At 37.8% G+C, this 6,516-nt stretch overlaps 1 long non-coding RNA gene across 1 annotated transcript; it reads left to right on the top strand.

Moving 5' to 3' along the window:
* Positions 1-1,231: 1,231 nt before the first annotated feature.
* Positions 1,232-6,313, top strand: LOC119729652. Its single transcript, XR_005271261.1, has 5 exons — positions 1,232-1,292; positions 1,516-1,643; positions 1,794-5,034; positions 5,233-5,374; positions 5,531-6,313. It is a non-coding gene; the product is annotated as an uncharacterized LOC119729652 (long non-coding RNA).
* Positions 6,314-6,516: the final 203 nt, after the last annotated feature.

Genomic DNA, 6,516 nt, shown 5'->3' with positions numbered 1-6,516 from the left:
ACAGAAACTCGAGGAACCGGAAGCAGGGAGGAGGACCGACAGATGAACGGATGACCTGCTTGCTGGGCTACCCATTACTATTTTTTGAGGTTAGTTTACATGTTGGCCTCCTCTTCGCGGAATCAATCAAGTCACAGAACTCATCAAAATGGGCGATCCGACTCTGTTATAATGTTCTTCCACTAACAACGAGTTCTGGTAGCAGGCTTTGCTTTGTGGGGTTAATTTAATGTTTTCTTTCCCCTTTCTAGCCCTGGCACGAATACAGCTCAATATTTCAAATGTTTTCTTTTGTATCCTTACAGAAAAATGAGGACCACTGACTGATGAGGGAATTGCTTTGCTGAGATTGATGAGCCTGCCTCAAGACATCGTCAGGGCTCCAACAGCCTTATCACACAAACTCGAGGAACCGGAAGCGGGGAGGAGGACCGACAGATGAACGGATGACCTGCTTGCTGGGCATCCCATTACTGACTATCAGGTTTGTGTACATGTAGCCTACTTAAACAGAAACAGTCAAGAACTAATCAAAATGGGCGATATGGCGCTCTTATATATGTTCGTCCACAAACAACGAGTTCTGGTAGCGGGGCTTTGCTTTGTGGGGTTATTCAATGTTGTCTTTCCCCTTTCTAGCCCTGGCACAATTACAGCTCAATAAATCAAATGTTTTCTTTCGTCGTTTGAATCCTTGCAGAAAAATGAGGACCACTGACTGATGAGGGAATTGCTCTACTGGGATTGATGAGCCTGCCTCAAGATATCGTCAGGGCTCCAACAGCCTCATCAAACAGAAACATGAGGAACCGGAAGCAGGGAGGAGGACCGACAGATGAACGGATGACCTGCTTGCTGGGCTTCCCATTCCTGATTATTAGGTTAGTTTACATGTAGGCCTCCCCATAACAGAAACAATCAAGTCACAGAACTAATTTAAATGGGCGATCTGACTCTGTTTAATATTATAGGTTCGTCCACAAACGAGTTCTGGTAGCAGGGCTTTGCTTTGTGGGGTTAATTCAATGTTTTCTTTCCCCTTTCGAGCCCTGGCACGAATACAGCTCAATAATTCAAATGTTTCCTTTCTTTATTTGAATCCTTTCAGCAGAGTGAGGACCACTGACTGATGAGGGAATTGCTCTACTGAGATGAGGATGAGCCTGTCTCAAGACATCGTCAGGGCTCCGACAGCCTCATCAAACAGAAACCCGAGGAACCGGAAGCAGGGAGGAGGACCGACAGATGAACGGATGACCTGCTTGCTGGGCTTCCCATTACTAATTCTTGAGGTTAGTTTTTAGTTACATGTACCTAAAGAATAAGCAGAAACAAGTAATCAAAATGGGTGAATTAGCGCTCTTCTATGTTCTCCCACAAATAAAGAGTGCTGGTAGTGGGGTACTGCTTTGTGGGGTTAATTCGAAAATTTCTTCTCCCCCCCCCCTTGCTCTACCTTTCAGATATTTCTTAATAATTCGGATATTGTCTTTCGTCATTTGAATCTTTTTACAGACATGAGGACCACTGACTGGTGAGGGAATTGCCCTATGATGGATGAGCCTGCCACAAGCTGCCATAAGCTGGGAGGACCGACGGTTGACTGACTCTGCCTGCTTGGTTGGCCATTACCGATTCTTAAGGTATGTTTACTTGAAAAGAGACCAGGGATATGTAGGCCTACACTTAAATTTGTTATTCCTTTAATACTATGTCACCTCTTACGATGCTTGATTTCCTCTTTAAATATTAATTCTAAATTATGCTAGTTTACTCTTTTTGTCATGTTTTAGAAGATGAGGACCGCCAAGCTTGGATGAGACTGGAAAATTACGAAGCTGCTCTATCTGGACAAGGATGCCCTCATCAGACACTTTCCAATTTGCGGAATATTGGATCCAAAATCAGACTGCATATTATTTTGCATTATTATAAAACATGAAAACGACGAAAATACGAATTCTTACGCCAAAGTTACCGCTATAATTGGTAGAAATAATAGCTTAAATCACTGTTACTGGTTAACTTTACTGAGATACCTATTCCTGAAATATTTGACAACGAGTACGACGAAAATTGAAGAAAAAAAGTCAAATTTGTGTAAAATACATTGCAGTGAAAATCAAATCATGAGCGGATTTTCTACTCACAGAAATGCTTCTCCGCTTCCAACAAGTGGCTGAGAAAATGATGAAATTTACGCCGAAAAAAACTGAAATCAGTGTTGTTTTCACCTTTACTGCGATACCTACCCGAAATAGTTGACTAAACGCGTGTGACGAAACGTGGAAACAAAAATCAAATCAGCCTAAATAAATTACAACGAAAATCACATAGTACGTGGAGTTTCTTCTCGCAGCCCGGCACTCTGTTTCTACAGGTAGCTACAGGAAAATTACGAAAATTACACCGAAAAACAACGCGGCAAATAAGTGAAGTGACGAAACATATTTTACACGGCTAAAAAAATCACAGCGTTAGTGAGAGAAATAATACTTGATATCAGTGTTATTTTTCTTACCTACAAAGTAAAAAAAAATTCGATTGCGGAAGAATGAAATTAAAGAGACGAAAATTACGGTAAAAAGATTAACAGCGGCAGCGAAAGAAATAAATATTTGAAAATCGGTAATTTTCTAAACTTCTAGGCCCTATGTCATGCAAAAATTTGCTAAGGAAAAATGACCCGCGAAATAATGTTAACAAAAAAATTCAAATTATAATCGGCAGCCACTTCCGGTACGGTACTACACTGCTTAAAATAGTCGGAAAGCGAATTTTGGTAAACGGTGGGGAAAATGACGGCAGAAAAAAAAGGTAAAAAAATGACGGAAATGAAGGAAAAACTCCATTATATCGATGTACAGAAAATGACTGAATTTCAATTAAAGCAGCAATGTTAAAGGCATTCCCCCGAGTTCTAGGCATACGCCACATCTTTTAAGTATTATTCGTCACGGAAATAACTGCAATTTGTGACATTGTCAAGAAGTTTGCCTTCAAAAAGGCCAGAAATAGCTAGGTTATGCATGTGAAAGGGTACAACTTAAGTGTAATCAACAAAGCGATAGGGAAATGGCTGTTTAAGACATGCAACATATTTACTATCGCATGCGACATTTCTTCTTTTCGTGTTTTTGTAAAGGTTTAAACTTAATCTACATCATTTATGTGAGTCCGATTTGGAAAGATCGGCAGGGATACATGTTTTCCTCAAGTATATATTTCTCCTTTGAGTTACTCATTTGGTTGTCTAATACAGAGAAAACTGTTGATTAACAAGTAACACTTATTCCTAAATGAGCTCTCTGTTAAGGTGACATATACGCTCTTATAGTAACACTAAAAGGTCAAAAAATCTGGGATTAACAGCGTCTGTAAAAGCGCCGCATTGTCTATACTTCGCTAGTCTGTGAGCAGTGAGGGCACAGTTGACAGTTGACCATATTTTAATGATCGTAGTAAAATCAAAAGTCATAACTTTGGTTAATTATACTTTGCATAAATTTATATGAAAGACATTTTTATTATGTGAAGAACTTTTAAGCTCGGTTCATTATTAAGTATTTAAAGGTAAACTTATCTGTGAGTAAAAAAAATGCTTACAGAGAGAATGACTTTTGGGGGAAAAAACTCAAAAGTAGATTGTATTTTGTTTCATTGTAAATGTTTCATGTTTGATTTTTTGCCTTTGTGTGCATTGCTCTCTGTGTGGTGTGATTTTTTAATGGTATCCGTCTGTTGTCTCTGACAATAGACAAAATTATTTTTTTTTTTAAATCAAATTAATCGTTGCGGCTACGAAAATGTCAAATCGTTAAGCAAAATCGAAGCAGATGTTGAAAGGAATAATACTTGAAATCAGTGTTATGTTTTCTCAACTGCAATACGTCGGGCAAAAAATGTTACGGTTTTGAGGAGGCAAATCTCAAATTGACGAAAATACGAAATCAACTTTAAAATGTTAGGCAGTATTGGAATAAATAATACCCACCCGGATATTTACTTGACTACGCGTATGACGAAAACTGAAAACAAACTTCAAATCGGTCCAAAATAAATTGTAGCGGAAATCACATCGTAAGCGATTTTTTTTTCCGAAAAAAAGAAATTACTCCGCTTTCTACGTGCAGGCCTACACGCTAGGAAAATGATGAAAATAACGCCAGGAAAACATCACAGCGTTAGTGAGAATAAAAATACCCGAAATCAGTATTATTTTTCTTGCCACAAAGTAAACAAAATGGGTTATGGAAATAAAATTAAAAATGAAGAAAATAACGGCATAAAAATTAATCATCCGCAACGAGAGAAGTAAATACATGTACATGTACTTGCCTTTAAAAGTCGGAAAGCGAATGTTGGCAAACGGTGGGAAAATGACGGCAGCAAAAGAAAATGAAATTGGCAAAATTACGAGAAAAAAAATCACACCATAATGAACAAAATATCTGTTTAGAAAATGACTGAATTTCAGTTATATACAGCGGCATTTCAAAAACATCGAAATTGTTGGCATTGTCGAGAAGTGCCTCCAAAAAGACCTAATTGCCCCCCCCCCCCCCCACCAAAAAAGTACATTGTGAAAGGGTACAACTTATTGGCAACCTGCCGTTATCGGTGTCGGCACATGTTCGTGTGCATTATGACAAAAAAAATCATGTCTGTTTTTAAAAGTAAATAGTGGAAACATGGGTAGAATCGTTTAGTTTCTATTTGGTAACAAGTGGCCTTATTACAAGTAGGCTTAGACATAATGCTTTGGAATGTTTCACTTCAGTAATAAATGGGCTAGGCCCAGTGTTTTCGTAACCCTGTTCACTTAGGAAAGAGTTGCAGCTTTCTTCAAAGAAACTGATGATCTAAAAGTTGAGACTGCATGGATGAGCTAGGCTGCTTTGTCTGGACGAAAATCAACCCTCCAAGGCTCCAACAGCCTCATCACACGGAAACTCGAGGAACCGGAAGCAGGAAGGAGGACCGACAGATGAACGGATGACCTGCTTGCTGGGCTTCACATTACTGATTCTTGAAGTTAGTTTAGATGTAGGCTTCCTCTTAGTCACAGAACTCAAAATTGGTGATTGGCGCTTTTCTGTGTTCTTCCGTCCACAACGAGTGCTGGTATAGCGTTGTGTTGCTTGTGGGGTAAAAATCGAAGTTTTCTTTCTCCTTGCACATATTTCTTAATAATATTTCAGATATTTTTTTTCGTCATTTGAATCCTTGTAGAGAAATGAGGACCACTGACACTGACTGATGAGGGAATTGTCTTACTGAGATGAGGATGAGCCTGCCTCAAGCCATCGTAAGCTGGGAGGACCGACGATGGACTGACACCGCCTGCTGGCCCTGGCCATTACTGATTCTTGAGGTGAGTTTACTTTGAAAACGAAAAAAGACCAGGGTATGAGGATTATAATTTGTTATTCCTCTGATTGTAGTTTGCCCCTCCTACAAAATCCACAGTGCTTGATTTCCTAATATATGTATTTTTATTACATTTGCTTGCTTATTTTGTCATGTTTAGGACATGAGGACCACCAAGCTTGGACGAGACTGGACAATGACGAAGCTGCTCTACTGGACAAGGATGCCCTCATCGGAAACTTGAGTTAAAATACTAGCTTGCATAATATGAAATGATAAATCAGACTGCATAATGCAACGTCATTAATAATATACACTAAGGCAACACCACTAAACAAAATGAAAAGTAATGTTGATTTCATTAAATTATTTATGCCTCTAAAATAATCTTAAACCGAATACTGCAACAGACAGTTAACAATGGACAATAATGGAAACTTGCTGAATTTGTCACTGGCTTTTTAGCAGTGACATGTCTGGGAGAAGGGATGTTCCTTTGATCTGTCCTGGGTCATCCAAAATTATTGCATCAATAAGTTAATAATTTCATACTCCTTACCTTTAATGCAAATGCATTCAATTGGATCTTTTCGGTAAATTATAAACGAGGTCTCGGCTAAGGCTTTCTATTTGCTTTTTGTTCAGTTGACAATGGAGAATTTTGCTCTATAAATTTAATTTGATATTGAAAGTGCATTTTTAAGAAAACCAATTTAAGTCCTAAGAGTTTTGAAAGATTTCAAAAAGGATTAATTTATTGTTTAAAAACTGAAGAAATGTAACAAACTTTATTTAAATTTAACGTCTTTAACAAGACGTCGGTTTAACTAAAACGTGACTTTCTTTCCATTGTACATGTAAAATTATTAGAAAACACAAGAACGTTTAATTTTCAGGAAAATTTAAAAAATAAACTGTTCAGGAACTTCTATCCATCAAAATGCATTGCAACAGGTATGAGTGACACTCAAATTACATTTTGTGTTTGTCCTTTTGTGATTTATTATTTCATTGCACTTTTTTTACTTGTTATATTTTCACTTCGTATGCACAATTGTTTTTCTTGGTGGTTTTGCATGTCTTTTCATTTTATTATTATTAATTAACTAACCTCACAAAAGGATAAACGCAATATATATCGAGTGT

The sequence above is a fragment of the Patiria miniata genome, unplaced genomic scaffold (genome assembly GCF_015706575.1).
Source record: "Patiria miniata isolate m_02_andy unplaced genomic scaffold, ASM1570657v1 HiC_scaffold_1, whole genome shotgun sequence".
Taxonomy (NCBI): Eukaryota; Metazoa; Echinodermata; class Asteroidea; order Valvatida; family Asterinidae; genus Patiria; species Patiria miniata.
This window is presented reverse-complemented; position numbering and strand designations above follow the sequence as displayed.